Below are 15,610 nucleotides of genomic sequence, written 5' to 3'. Positions count from 1 at the left end.
TGACTGGTGTGTTATTTTTAAGGAAACTTGTAGGTTGAAAGATCAGTCTAGAGCAGGACAATTTTTTTTTTAAATACATAAAAAGGAATATAAACACAGCATGACAAACAGGTATCTAATGTTCTTTTGCTACTGGACAAAATGCCTTTCTGCTCTCATTTATACTCAGGTCTTCAGAGAACAGAGTTCAGAGAAAATTCTGTCTTCTAGTTCTCAGAAAAATATCTAAGATTTTGGAGTTGTGCAGAACCCACCCCAACTCTACTGATTTTTCAGTTGGAATTTTAATTGCTGTGATAAAATAAAAGTGTAAATGTGGTGTTGCAGATGCTAATTGTTTTAAAAATCAAGCTGATTTAATTAATTTAGTGGTGTCCATGTCTTAGGTTTTTTAAGCTTCTGCCTCGGAAATTTACATTTGGATCAGGACAGAGTGATTTCTGAATGAAATGGCAGAATGCTAGTCAATACGGATTTCATGACTAATTTTTCAATTACTAGTGGTATACTTATTAGGTGCTAAAAACATGTATAGGGCATAATAGATAGATATATTTCTCTTAATTGCGCACTTTCTTGGCTTTGCAAATTGAAAGGAAGAGGTGGGAAAAATTATCGAAAACAGGGTGGAGAGAGAAGGTTACTGGCAATGATGTAATAATTTCCCTTTGGTATCTTGTCCCACTAAAAACTCAACATTGCCCCATTATAAATACCAGATCAATGCAACTTATTTCTTGAGTTAGGGCTCTAGTTAGAAGTCTATTTGGATGAGATGAGTAAGAGATGTATGACCACGTACTATCTCTCTCTCTCTCTCCCCAGCCTCCCCTCCACACACACACACACACACACACACACACTCAGTCACAGACATACTCACAGACTTATCTGTAATGGGATTATTTATATCCTTTCAACATAAAACTTCAAGATGGAGTTAGCAAATGTTGATGATAGCTGTGCAGCTATTACATACATTGTACACACAATATAAATTGTACATTGAGAGAAAATGAGTTACTGTAAATCCTAGTCTAAACAGCATACCAAGATATAAAACTGCTTAAATCATTTGAAGTTTCCAAATCCACAAAAATCTTACTTTTAAGCTTCAGGAACAGGATATGATAAAGCAGGGTGTGGGTGTGTTTTAATTTATCCAATTTCTCTGGAATGAAACCATACTGAAATGGATATGAAAATGAGGTATAATCTACATGGTTTGAAAAACTGACTTCTTTTAGAAGAAATAATTCTGAATTTTAGCAAGCTCTAAGGATTCCAAACTGTATGAAGAGACAAAGCCTATGAACTCTGGAAAAGTCTCTCAGGTTTAGATAATTCAAAGCGGACAATGGTAGCCAGATGAGAACTCCACCTCCCACACTGTTAAACGTGTCCCACAGCTGCTTCCTTATTTATCAGAAGGGTAGTTAATAGTTCAGTAAATAGATTATCTTGTTAATTAGATTTCTACTTTTAAGACAAAACAGATGCATAATTTGGTCAAATTATTAGCCCATTTGTACTAACTTTTTTTTTTTTTGCTAATTGTGTAGCACTGACTAGTGCTGTTGGAAGAATTGTTTCTGTTGGATTCAGTTTTTAATGGGGGGGCCAGCTGAAAAATTCCCTCTCATTTTCCCTTCTAATGTAATATCAGTTAATTCTCAAGAGGAATCCAGGCAAGGTGTTAAAACTAGGAAAAAAGCATTGTAATACCAGAAAATCTGCTCTGTCAAACCAGAGGCCGCTTTCGTGGTGGGAAAGCAGAAAAAGTAAACAGTAGCAATCTCTTGTGTAACAGAAGATTTAGGTATAATTTGTTTAAATAGTAGCAATAATGATTATTAATTCACCCTTTGAATGTTAACAAAGACCTGGTTTTTGTTAGTTTGTGCTTTCGATTCATTTTCAAGCTGAAGTTTGTTTTAGGCGAATGCTGCCATCGATGGGAAATGCAATTATCTTTAACTTCCCACTGTCCTGCCCCACAAAATGCATTTGATGTTCGGCAATACAAAATAAAATAATTCCCTTCCAGAGCACTGCCTTGCAAACGTTGTGATCACACTGGAGTGAATTTTTGTTGAATTCTTCTCTACTTCCCTGGGAAACAATAAGGAATTCTTTTTGTTCTTTGCCGCAGAAGGTATAACAAATGGATTTCGGAATACCTGCACTCTATCAGCGGTGCTTAGAAGAAAAAGAAAAATCAAAGCAGGAAATAAAAATTACAAAATGGTAAAGCCTGACCACTTTATCCACAATTTGTGTCTGACCTCATTGTTGAAAAATTTGGTGACAGATCAAGGTGCTAGTTTTTCTCCCTTTGACGCCGTAACATTAAAACTAGTTTTAGGTATATTTTATCCTGTTTGGTGTAAAAGGGACAGAATCCCTAGGGGACCTGACCACAGGGACCCGTTGCTACTCTAAAAGGCAGCTCTGTCCTGGGCCTGCTGTCAGCAGAGGCAGGCTCAAGAGTGGGGTCCAGCTTGTCCCGTCAAGTTTATCGTCCACTCCATCAAAGGGCCTAATGGTCAGCAGAGGGGGCTAAATGTGTCCCCCGTGACCTGACATTAACGGAGTGGACTGGTTTAAGTGTTACTGAGGGTGTCTCAGAATGATTTGGACGCCAATACCCGTTTCCCTCAATAAGCCGTCATTTGGGTCATGACTCAATACAGCTTTTCACTGACACGGCCCAGCCCCGAAGTGCTCCTGGGGGACATGGCCTCACCTCCGAGACCAGCAGACAGCAGGGCTGATCAATGCCCTCTGACAACAAGTGAAACAATCACCTTTCCCTCACCCCTCCACCTCTTGGCGCCTCCCACCCCCAGCCCCTCTGACCAGCTTGAAAATGATAAAGATAAATTGTTTTATCTAAACATAGAGTCTGACACTGAGAAAAGACAGGAGGAGTGAGGAGAACCGCCCAGTTTGTCGAGAGTCTTAGATTCCAGCTTTTTGCTTCTCATGTAATTTTGATGGGGGAAAAAAAAAATCAGTCTGTATATCAAATGTAGAGCTCGACTGATCCAGAAGAAGAAGAAGAAGAAAAAAAAAAAAGCCTGGAGTTGTGGAGGATATTTTCTTCTCAGATTTAAGCTGGCCTATAAACATTAGCTTTGTAGGTGTTAAGGAGACAGGGCATTTTCTGTGTTTAGACTGGGATTTTGACAAAACCATATGCATAAGAAATAAATTTAAATTATAAGGTTCTTTTAAAAGCAGAGTATTTTTCAAAAGGAAACCAAAAACATAATACTGATGTGAGAAATCTTTAGAAAAGGCTTGAAATACTTTTAAAAAGAAGATTCCCCGCAGTGTTCTAAAATAACCATTTAAACCAATTTTTACTTGGATTTGAAACAAAACCAAAGAAGACAGAAAAATGTACATATTTTCTTGCTATTATGACTGTTGTTTTCTTCATGACATAAAAAAAAAATTACAAATCTGTAATAGTGCCCAAGTAAGAATTGTGATGTACATTAAAATATATATATATATATATATATATATATATATATATATATATATATATATATATATATATAAATACTTTAAATGTTTTAAAAAAATATTTTGGAATACTTGAAACAAGTGAACTAAAATGTTAAGGAATTATTTCCATTTTTTCATATGGACTTTAATGTAATATTTCTTTGTGAAATATTTTTAAAATCATTTTACTTTAGGCAGAAAAGGGAAAAAAATTCTATTAGATCTAGACTTAAGCACTCATGTAAGAATATGATTACTTCTGAATATTTAAAAGGAAAAAAGTATATCAGAAGAAAATTGCATTTCAGAGTATCACCATTTGAACAGGTTCTAAATGTCCCTTTTGTAATTTCTGAGAAGTAACTAAAATTCCATATACAATTTTTTAAAACAAATACCTATTTTAATTTTTTGGCTGACGAGATCTGTCTCCACTCATATTTTTTTCATTTGCTTAAGCAAACTGAGAATGTAAATTAGTGGGAAAAGAGTCAGATAGTTTTATCTTTGATACAGACTTATAATTTACTAGTGCTTTTTATCATTTGAAGTCTAATTTGTTTAAATAGCAATTCAGGAGAACATTTTATTTACATAACTATTTACGTAAGTTATCTTCCCTTCTTGGCTTTATTAATCTTTCTTTTCTCTATTCTGTTTACACCTTCTAGTGGAGTAGAGTAAATATATTGTGTATATAATGTTTCAGTGTGTTATTTCAAAATAGTTTATACTATTAGTTGCTTAAAGATGATGTTTAGGTAATGTACATATTTATGTGGGTTATTCATAACAAAAAATTGTATACTAGTTTTAACGACAGATTGTCTTCCTTTGGGGAAGCACAAATATTTATTATATAATTGCACTTAAAAAAAGAAAAAGGCTAAACACCCAAAGTGTCAAAAGTCAAGCTTAACAAATTTAAAAGCAATGAAATGAAAACCCAGTTAAGCACAAAAGATCTTTTCTGAATTTAGTGAAAAGCTGTTGCAAGAACTAAAGACGAGATCTGTGCCTCTAGTATTCGTTTATTAGGTCCAATGCTCGTCTTCAAAGGAATATCACAGCCGTGTGGCATTTAAGGATTTAGAGGAATTCTGAGAATTTGAGTGTTTTTTGCCAAAATGGATTCCGGGTGCACTTTAGCCATGAAAACTGATTTAGGACCTTTTACTCACTCTTTGTCCTCCAGCTATGTTTGTACAGTTAGATAACTACAAAAGTATCAGTCGGCAAAGGCAGAAAAATCAAGGAGGGATGGACCTAAACAAAAATTATACATCTTAGCCAAAGAAAAATCAGACTCCTCTGTTTACCGCAAGGAGCAGGCAGGTGTGGTCACAGAGTTGGCCACCAAAATAAGAGGCTGCAAGTTTTCAGAGGCTAAAGTAGCATTTGGGTATGTATTTGTTCAAAACATATGAAGCTGTTTGTAAATGATTTTAAAGTAACATTATCTGTGTTTAGAAATTCCAAAGTAATCAGGAAAATCAGATTTTGATTGCACTTTAGAAATAGTAGTAGCTGCAAGAATGTGGTGCGGCATGATCATAAATGCCTGAGGGAAGCGCAGAGCCAGGGGCCAGGACGTGCCACCAGGGCAGACTTGGTTAGTATCCATCTGTGACAAGTCCCTTTCTTGATTCAGGTTTAAATAGGGCAGTTTAGAGCTAGCTTTCAGATTAAAAGAGCACAAAGTCAACCTTGTATTATGAAAATCAAACCCTATTCTCTATCAAGATCGTCAGCAAGAGCTATTTCTTCCCTTTCTCACCCACTCTCTGCTCCCACCTTCTGTCCCTGGCTAAAACCGGGTTCTAGGGTTAGGAAGGAAAGTGACAGGAATCTTAAGAGACCTCATTTTGGAATGAGGGCTTCTTGTCCCTGGAACTAAAGGAATAAAGCCAAAGAAAGGAATATTTCGGGAGAGGGGCTGAGGGGAAGAAAGTCTGAACTTTGAATAAAAGGAATGAAGTAGGATTTAATTTAAACCAGGGCATTACTTCCTTTTTATTAGCTTTGATTGTACATAAGACATTGCATAGTTTTTTTTTTCTTTTTGCCTTTCATTCTTTCTATTTTTAATTTAAAGCCAATTTGGTAACATCGGACTTGTTCTGTAAATATAAAAATAGAATAGTACAATAGCCCACGTACAGGAGGGGAGGAAATGGGGGCATGTACCCTCGCTATGAAGATCACTGAATTTTTTACACAAAGAACAAATCTCTCTATCCAACATTGTCATTAGGACAGAAAGATTTTTTTTTCTTTTTTTTTTTTTTTTTTATCATTTCAATATAAGAAAAGGACCCCTCTCAAGATGAGATTTCTGCTTTTGCAGTGTTGGATATGTTATTATATAAAACGTGGTTATATTCTCTGCCTCTTACATTAACAATGGGGGCAGGGGTAGGGGGTGGGTCCGAGGGGCCTGAAATGACAGAATGAGGGACACACAATAGGATGGCCGTGACTCTGAACAAATAAATAAAACATGTGAATCACAGTCTCTGCTCTACCTCCCTCCCCCCCCCCGCCCCGCAACTGTGATTAAATTTGCTGTGGTCATTTCCCAAATGTCTGCCTGATAAAAAAAAAAAAAAGAAGAAGAAGGAAGGAGAAGAAGAAGCAGCAGAAGCAGCAGCGGCACCCAGACCCTCTTCTCACACTGTGATGTGACTCCAAGTGAGGGCCCTTCCTGGAGCTGGCAATCTCTACTCCTGCCGGTCAACGCTGCTAGCACAGACATGCATGCCGCTTTCATTAGCGGAAACGCTCCACATCTGATTGATGTCCTCCCCCAGACCCCTAAATAGAAAAAAGAAAAAAAACAAAACCAAAAACCCAAAACCTACCAACCCTGTAACACCAACTCTGCCCTCTTAATAAACAGCTTCCCAAACTACCCCCAGCATCACACTGAAACCCTAGGCGCCTGGGGCTCGGTAATGGGATTTCTCGTACCCCTTCCTACAACCACCAACGCAGCTTCCCAGCAACCTATTGAGTGCACAGGGGGAGAAAAAGAATACATTTTAATAAATCGAGGGGAGAAATGATTTGGGTCCTGTAGCCCTGTTCTTTAGTAATAGAAAAAGGTGAGGTTGTTGGGGGGAGAGGGAGGGGGAATTTAATATTGCGAGAGATAATAGCAACTATGTTAATATCCGGAATTTTCAATGTACCATAAGTACATTTTGTTTTTCCTTTTAGCACGATTTATAATTAAAGATTTTAATCTGGCTTCACATTGAGTTAATAAGCCCTTTGATTGATTAGGATTCATAAAATTGCCATTTCCCGCTGATGCTTTGTGTTTCTGGGGATGTTCTTTTGAAAAGCTGGGTTAAGGTGAATAGGAAGCAGCCATTGTTTAGGCTGAGCTGTGCCAATTCTGGGAACTCGGAACTGCTTTATTCAGAGTTTGTCCCCTGCAATATCTTGTTGTTCAGCCAAATTAATGCAGATAGGATCTGCTGGGCTACAGTGTAGCCATTTGGGGGGGGGGGGAACTTTTTTTTTTTATTATTTCAGCAGGTGTTCCAGGCAATTTCTGCCTCTGTTTCCTGACCTGTTCTTTGGCTTAAAAAAATAAAAATATAAATAAAATAAAAGCCATGATGAAAGAGCATCAAATTGATAAATAGAATGTTACAAACTGTTTCAAAGATAAAGGAGAGAAAGGTACCAACCAAATACATATGAATGCAGCAAACCCAAGGAAACTGGGCTCTGCTTTTTCTCTTAAAATTTCAACTTCAGAGGCTGTGCAACCAATAAATTATCCTTTTGCATTAATGGCCGATACTGCAATATGTGGGAAGTGTCCTCCTTCAGCTAAAGGGATGTCTTAGAAATGTAAACACAAATGAATAAATAGAAGAGAGACGCTGAGGGAGGGAGGCAGTGAGGCGGTGTGCTAATGCTGTTTATCAAGTTAAATAATAGATCCTGCCACCCCTCCCTCCAAAACCAAACCAAAATGAAGAGCAAAATCACTAACAATAAGTTCTTTGAAGAAAAAAGGGAGAGAAAGGAAGGAAGGAAGGAAGAGAAAGAAAGAAAAGAAGAAAAAAAGAGAAAGAAAGAAAAGAAAGAAAGAAAATGTGAGAAAGAGCTGGTGATTTGAAATGTCCCGTCAGAGGACCCCTTTTCTTCTCTTCATTGTACTCTGCATGTCTATACGGGAGTGTGTACAAGAGAATTCTTTTCTCCCCCTTATTTTTAGCAGGGGAAAAAAAAAGTGATTCTCTTCAGCTTCCGAAGGGCCTCACTGTGGGGACTGAACCAGAGCAAATTCTCTTTGTGTTTCTTGCTCTGAAGGGACCTGCTATTGTTGATCGCGGGGCCTCTTGTAAGACCCAGCAGAGCTGTGGGCTGTGGGCTGTGGGCAAAGCTTCTTCAGGTAACACTCAACTTGTTTGGGAATCGATACTACCTCTCCTCCTCTGTCATCCACCCCAATTTACTTGGTACAACTAGCATTTTCCCCTCCGTTTATCATCATCGAGATGTTCTCCAAATGCAAACATTTTTTAGAGATTAGTGAGGAAAACTGGCAGCCACATCCAGGACATGTCCAGCCCGGAGAAAGCGCCCAGACAGCCGAACCCCAGGTGGGCTGGGAGGTGAGGCTGGGCTCACTGCTCTCCCACACCTCTACCTGGGGCTCTGCCTGGCTTTTGTTCCTAACGTGCAAAGCGCATCTCGGTGCCTGTATTGCCGAAGACTCATCCAGGCAGCGTCCTCAGTCCTTTCCTCACTCAGTCCTCACCACACAGCCTCATCGACCCCCTCCCCGGCCCCCTTTTCCCCCCGCCCCCGAGGTTTCTGTTTTTGCCATAAAATAGCAAACACCAGCACAAAGTAGACAGCGGCCAAATCCTCGGAGGGAAGTGGGTTTGGGTTTGCAAACAGACAGCGATGTCGCTACCTACCCCAGGAGTCCTTGCTTTGCCATCACTGACCTCATGAATCCCGGACCGGAGGGCCTGATTGGTGGGCTTTTAAACGTGACTAATGAAGAAAATTTACTCTGGGAGGCGGGGAGGTCCCCCTCCCTACAACCAAATAGAATGTGCCCTGATGCATTATAGCTTTTACAAGAAAAAAAAGAAAAAGAAAACAAAGCTCAACACACATTTGTGGCAATGCAGAAATAAATTTAAAACAAACTCCCCCCCCCTTTTTTTTTTCTTTCCTGGGTCCTAGGCAATGACAGCAGAGAACGAATAATTGCCGGTGCAGTGTCTTACATCAGTTAAAGGTACCTTTGAATGAATGTCAGCTCCTTTCTATCTTAGTGCCAGTCGATCGATGCTTCATTAGGGCCGAATTGTCTTTTGCCCATGCAACCTTGAAAACAGTCCCTTTAATTACCTGTGAGGAAGTCGGGGACCCTCCTTGCCCCTGTATGTCCCTCTCTCCCCCATCCCTCTTCTCTCTGGTTCTTTCTCTCTCTTTCTCTCTCTCCTCCTCCCCCTCCCCCACTCCTTCTCCCCCCCTTTTCGGGGAAGTGGGGTGGCTAGATGGGGGTCACTCACATTTTTATTCACAGTCAATCACTCCTTGATAGAGAAGCTGGGAGGAGAAGAGAAAGGTGGGGGCAGGGGGAAAAGAAAGGAAAAGAAAGAAGTATCAGACTCCAAGGTGAGAGGGCAGGGTTCAAGTCCAGACTACAGATCTATTGAAGAGGTTTCAGCCAGGCAGGCCTCCACTTGACTTTCTCATCAGCCAGCTTTATGGATTCTCAGCTGCTCCCTTTACACCACAGCTCCGTGCATCTCCCCGCTGCTAATTACCAGGGGTTTCTCAAGAATGCAGAGCTGGGCCCTGCCAAGGACCCCAAAGGATTTTGGACGGGCTTCATCCAGGTCACAAAGAAAAGAGGGAACCTGTTGGCTAAATATTTTACAGAAATTGGGAAATACAGGAAATACAAGGAACAGCGCAGCTCGATTTAATCCCTCCCATCGAAACTGAAGGCGTTCCAAATAATTGTAGTCCTGCAAGTCGAGCACTGGAAGAAAGTGCATAGATAATCGTATTTGTTATGCACTATTAAAAATTCAGAAAGATTTTAAATTCAAGTGATAATCTGGTCATCCTGAGGGATAGGCTTGTATTTAATAGCCAGGTATTTTTACCTATTCAATTATGATGGGAAATATTCTAATGAAGTCATAAACCTCAGCAGAGGAATGTTAATCACCTGTGCGTGCTCTGTTAGCGCCGCGTTGAAAAACATACCTGCCCAAGCTGAGCTTCCTCCTAATGTGATGTCAGTATCGCATTTGGAACCTTCTCCCCTCAGAGGTTCCTAGGCACCTGGAAATACATGGCCGAAAACTACGAAGCTCATCTGATCTTCTTTCCAGTGGCTGTATTTCTATCCAAGCAACGAGTCAGGGATCAAGGATGCATTTCCCCCCAAATTTACACAAAAAGGGTGAAATTACATTGCACTACCCCCTTCCCACTGTCCCTCCATCTCCACAGGCACACACACACAAACTCTGCAGGGTTGGGGTCCCAGAGAAAATATGGGACGACAGTTAATTTGAATTTCAGATAATGAATAGTTTTTTATATAAGTATGTCTCAAATATTATACCAAAAATTTACTCACTGTTTACCTGAAATTCAAATTTAACAGGGCATCTTTGTTTTTTGTTTTTTTTTTAACTTGCTAAGTCTGGCAGTCAAGATTCCTCTTAAACCCAGGTATTTTCTGCAAACAAATGAGGATAGCAATGATTTCAAGTCGCTTAGAAAATACGTAATTATAAAAGGATGTATTTGAATATTTTGGAGTCTAGCTTATGACACAGAAATGTGAAGTGTTATGCTGTGTGCAGGTGCCCCACTCTGTCAAAAGCCATCTCATGCAGTCTCGACATACAAACTTCACCGATTGAAGAGGTGGCAATAGGCCTGTGTATGCCCATTCAGCTCAGTTGTATAAAAATGAGGACTCTGGATACAAATTGCCAACCCCCTTGTACACAGGCTGGGGCCACGCAGTCATCAGCGCCTGGCAGGCCTTGTGTCTCAGCCCAGTCCTGCCCAGGCTGCATCGGAGGTGTGTGGACACACCCCACACAGGCCTGAATCTTCTGGTCCAGCAGTGAACACTGAGCCTTCACATGCACTCGATCTGGTCACTGGAAAGTGTGCAGGGAGGAGGTGGGGAATGTATCCTGCATCCATGCTCAGTGCTTGATCTCACTCGGGAGCCTGTGATGTCACCACATTAAGCTAAAATAACCACCCAACAGGCCAACAGGGGCCCAGGGCTGGGAGGGCGGCAGAGCGAGTCAGGGGAAATGCACTCCTGTATCTGCACTGCCAGCCAGACTGTGAGCAGCAGCGTCTGTGCTCGGGGAGAGCGTCCCACGTGAGGAGAAGGGAGGACGATCCAGGCCTCCGCTTCAGCATGCAGGGTCCTCACACTTGCTCTCAGCTGGGAGGTCAGAGCGTATTTTCCTAGCCTTTATTTAGTCTGCCAAGTAAACAGAAGAATTTAATTTGTATTTATGTATTTCTGTCTGCACGTTTTCAATACTTTGTGCCAAGTGGGGGACATGTCAAATCTCACATAAGTTTGCTGGGCCCAGTATAAATATTCAAAAGATGAGAACATGTTTCAGGATGCAGACGGGTGGATAAAGTGAAGGTCAGACTGACCTGATACTTCTGGATAACTCCTGCCTTGTGGGCAGGGGCCAGTGCTGTCATTTTTGGGAGGAGCAGAGGAAATGTGGTCTTTGAGATGACTGCCAGTGCCTATTCCGAAAGAGCATCTCTCTCATTTGCCTGGATCCAAAATTCCCTACATTTATGAAGCATAAGCAAAGCAGGGCACGCCCATGGCTTCGTGTGTGCATAGGCTCAGGCCGGCTCACACCAGCGTCTGCAGCGACCTCAGACAGTGAGCATGGTGCTGGCGTCTTCACGCAGCTGATTCTGGAAACCCTCAAATATGGTGCTCCTGGTCTGGGTTGCAATCAAGGCAGATGTTTATCAACAGTCACAGTGTTTGATCTAGAAAACAGTGAAAGTGATGGTTGATAGGATGATCTTCGGATTGCTATTATTTCTGAAGTGGGAAGAGAGAGCAAGTGGTCCACAGATATTTAGAAAAGAAAAGGGAAGGGATATGTATGTGACTTCTTTTGGGAGTCAGGGAATGGAATTTTCTCCAGAGGAGAAAATAGCTATTCTTCTTTTACCCCTTTAACCAATGGTGAAATGATAAGTTAGGAAGTTAAGGTAGGAAGTTAAGAGGCTAAGACTGCCCTCTTAGAAAATGTGGGGGAAACAAAAAGGTAGGGTTGCGATCTTTGGACTCCTGAAGCAAAAAGGGGTTATCTCCTTTATGGGATTTCTTCTTATGAGAGAAAACATGGTTTCCCTGAAAGTAGATTAAAAAAGAGACCTCAACTATTTAAAAAACAACAACAAAAAAAGAGTTCCACCTGCAAAGTATTTTTTTTCTATTTCATTTGTACTCCTCTAGGAGTCCAGCTAGCCCAAATGGCTGTGAAAGCAGTTATCCCCGAGGGCCATTGAAGCCGTTGTCCTCTTGGGCCCATAACGCGCGAAAGCCAGTAGTCGTGTCACACCAAAGAAAAATGCATTTTCTTTAAATATAATGTGTCTGCCTTACAGACTATGGCAGTGAGCTCCAAATACCTCACCCTAATGTAAGTCTGTAGCTTGTAGCTGCCTAGGCAGAGCTGATTAACATCTGTAATATTCAGAATACAGACTTCTGCTCTCATAGCATGGACATCCCTTGTGTAGTCTGTGAGTTACTACTTCTATTCATACATGTGAGTGTGCAGAGAAAATCAGTGTCTGTATATGCCGGGCATCAAAAAGCAATTTGCTTCTGCAGTGAGTTTAATATATTCAGTAACCTTCTGTTTATTTGGGTATTATTTGCTGAAAACACATGGAAAGCTTTGGCCTAAGAGCATAGGAACACCCAGACCAAGTGTTGATGCCAATCTCTCCTCTTCACACACAGATGCCTGGACCCACGTGGGCAGACGGCAGAAGAACTGTCTCTCTTTACTGCACAGCATCAAATAAGGTCAGTAATGCTGCTTGTGCTTCTTCGTTTACTGTCCGTGTTATCGAGGAAACCTATAAAAGTTCCCTCTTTTGATATCTTGACCTGTGGTGCCGCTCGCATGCTGCTTTGTGGTTTAGAGATTTAAAGAAACAGAGAGGGAAAAAGAGTGAGAGAGAGAGTTTGCCTTAGGTGATAAACAGCAGTGCAAGGCCAGAGCCCTTATTAAAAGAAAAAAAGAAGAAGGAAAAGAAAAAAGAAGAAGAGAAGCAGCTGTAGCAACAAGAGAGTTTGGAAATGATCAGGGACGTGGGGGGCTTGCAGGAAGAGGTGAGGGCATGTAAGGGAGGACGCAAAATCAGTTTCATCCAATAACAGCATGGAATAGAATTCCAGGCATTCACAGACCCATTTGCACCCTAGCTTGAATGCAGAGAGAGGTGCATGACATACCTGTCTACAGGGCCACCCGGTCATGGAAGAAACACTTGGAAACCCACGGGTACACTTATTCAACTCTCTCAGTTTTCAAAGACAAAAAAAAAAACCTTGTCTGATAACATAGGTTATTGGCATCTTTTTTCAGTGAGAAATTGAAATTAGATGCGGTCACACCCCCTCCCCCTCCACACACACACACACACACACACACATACACATACACACACAGTCTTCCTTGTTAGATCGTACCTTCTTGGGCAGACCTCATTGCCTATGCCCCTGCCTCACCTGTTACCAGTGGTGTTTCTTCGAGTAAGGTGTCTCGGTGACTTTGGACTCAAAGGATGTCATTACATTGGTTTATTGAAGTAACCACTGTGCACTGCGTGAGGCTCACAATGCATGTCTATCCAAGTCAGCCCAGTTATTGAGAACATGGCGGAGGCAGGTGCTGCTGTTGTTGGGAGTTTGTTCACTGACTAGGAAGGGCAGACCTACCTGTTCATTTTTCCCAACTGCTCCCATGTGGGATGTCAGGCTAGCCAACATGGTGATTCTAAATTTCTAAATTGTCATGTCTCTGCTGTGTTAGCAGATGGGCATGTGCCAGGAGTGAGGAATTACGGGCTGTGTGAGGAACAGGACCACTTATATAGGAGATGGTGACACTGTGTGTTTCGTCTTCTGTCTGGACTTCTCCTCTGATCCCTGATTTGATGGGAAGTGGGATTGTTTCCTTAGGAAGGAGAGAATATTTATATGACTTTTTCAGAGAGATGTGATTTTAGAAGTAAATACTGCGGTTTGGTTTCTGGAATGCAGCCCATTTGCATTTCTTGTTGGTATACCTTCAGAGCTGGGGTTTGGATTTCATGCTCAAGTGCAGGGTGACTTTCTACTTTTTTGTGGACCTTTTGTTAAATTTTATTCCAATACTCCTTAGTAAAATTTTTTTCCAAACCTTTTACAACAAAGGAAACAGAAGAGGGGATAAGATGAAATGCTGAAAGCAGTGGCATGAAAGCTTTCCCATTTTTAATTTTGGTCTGGGTAGTGAAAAAATAGAACAGTGATACAACAGTGATTGACATGACACGTACACATGCCGGGTGATAATGCACTGCTCATGTTCAACCCTCAGAATGCTCTCATGTGATCACTTGGCTACTCCACCTCTTTTATTCTCACAGTTTACTTGGTCAAAAAAAAAGAATGTAGAAATGACTAGTCATCATTCCAGACAACTTGTAAAGCAGTGAGCCTCATATATGAAGGATGAAGGCGGGGAGAAAAGTTAAAGTGTGGCCTTTCAGGACTGCATCAGCAAGTCCCAAATTCTTTCTTTGTACAGATTCAATGTACGGTTGACTCTTGAACAACATGGGGGTTATGGCTTCAATGCCCAAACAGCAAAACATTGCATAACTCTACAGTAGGACCCCCATATCTGCAGGGCCTCCATATCCACGGTTCTGTGTTCGCAGATTCAACTAACTGCAAAAAATCCACATAGAAGTGGATGGTCACAGTTCAAACGCCTGTAGTCCAAGGATCAACTGTACTACTTGTGGCTTGAAAGTACGTAAGATTTCACTAAAACTAGCTTTGGTCCCTTCACCACATGTCAGTTTTTTTCTGGTAATGTGTAAGAGAAGGCTGATTTATATGCCACCATTATTGCATGGGTTTCCTGAAGGGTCTTGAGCTGCTCCAGTGTGGAGAGGGGCTTGGACTGGTTGGTCTCAGACATTGCTTTCCCATTCAGCATGACTGTAGCCTCTGTGTTTGCAGGTCTCAGAGGAACCCCTGTTAATCATTAAGGAGTGATTTTAGAGCTGGAATCAAAACACAAGGAAACACTCCCTAGCTGTCTTATCTTAGGGATGAAAGTAATATCAGTGATGCTGAACTTTGAGCCATGAGCAGCTGAAGTTTTGAAGACAAATAACAGCCTGCAACATCATGTCTACTCAGGCCTTGGGAACTCCGTGCTGAGTGAATAAATTCAATTGGTCATAACTGAGTCAGGTCTCTTATTCACCCAGCATGTGATGAGATAGATAACTTACTGCTGGTATCTTTTGGATGCTCAGGTCACATAAAAACTAAGGCAAATTAACATGAACTTGAAAGGTGGAATTGGTGGATGGATGCTCACCGTGTGAGTTTCTTTCTTTTTTTAAAATAATATCGTTGAATTAACCTATGCAAATACATCTTCCCAAATAATAAAACACAGATTCCCTTAGTTAAATGTGTGCCTACCATGCATTGCTTTCATTTTAGTAACAGCAGATCAGTTCCTCAAGTCCTTGAGCCTTGAAATGTAGTCCTCGGACAAATCCAGAGTCTTGTGGGTGATGCAGAAGTGCCTAGAAAAAAATCACATGACTGGGCATATACCCAGAGAAAACCATAATTTGAAAAGACATGTGCAGGGCTTCGGAGGTCAGATCCCAGGGAGAGGACTGGGGTTGGCTGCGTGAACACAGCCTGAAGGGGCTAGTGCGCCACAGCTAGCTGGGAGGGAGTCCGGGAAAAAGTCTGGAACTGCCTAAGAGGCAAGAGACC

Source organism: Balaenoptera borealis (genome assembly GCF_965194805.1).
Source record: "Balaenoptera borealis genome assembly, chromosome: 19".
NCBI classification, from domain to species: Eukaryota; Metazoa; Chordata; class Mammalia; order Artiodactyla; family Balaenopteridae; genus Balaenoptera; species Balaenoptera borealis.
This window is presented reverse-complemented; position numbering follows the sequence as displayed.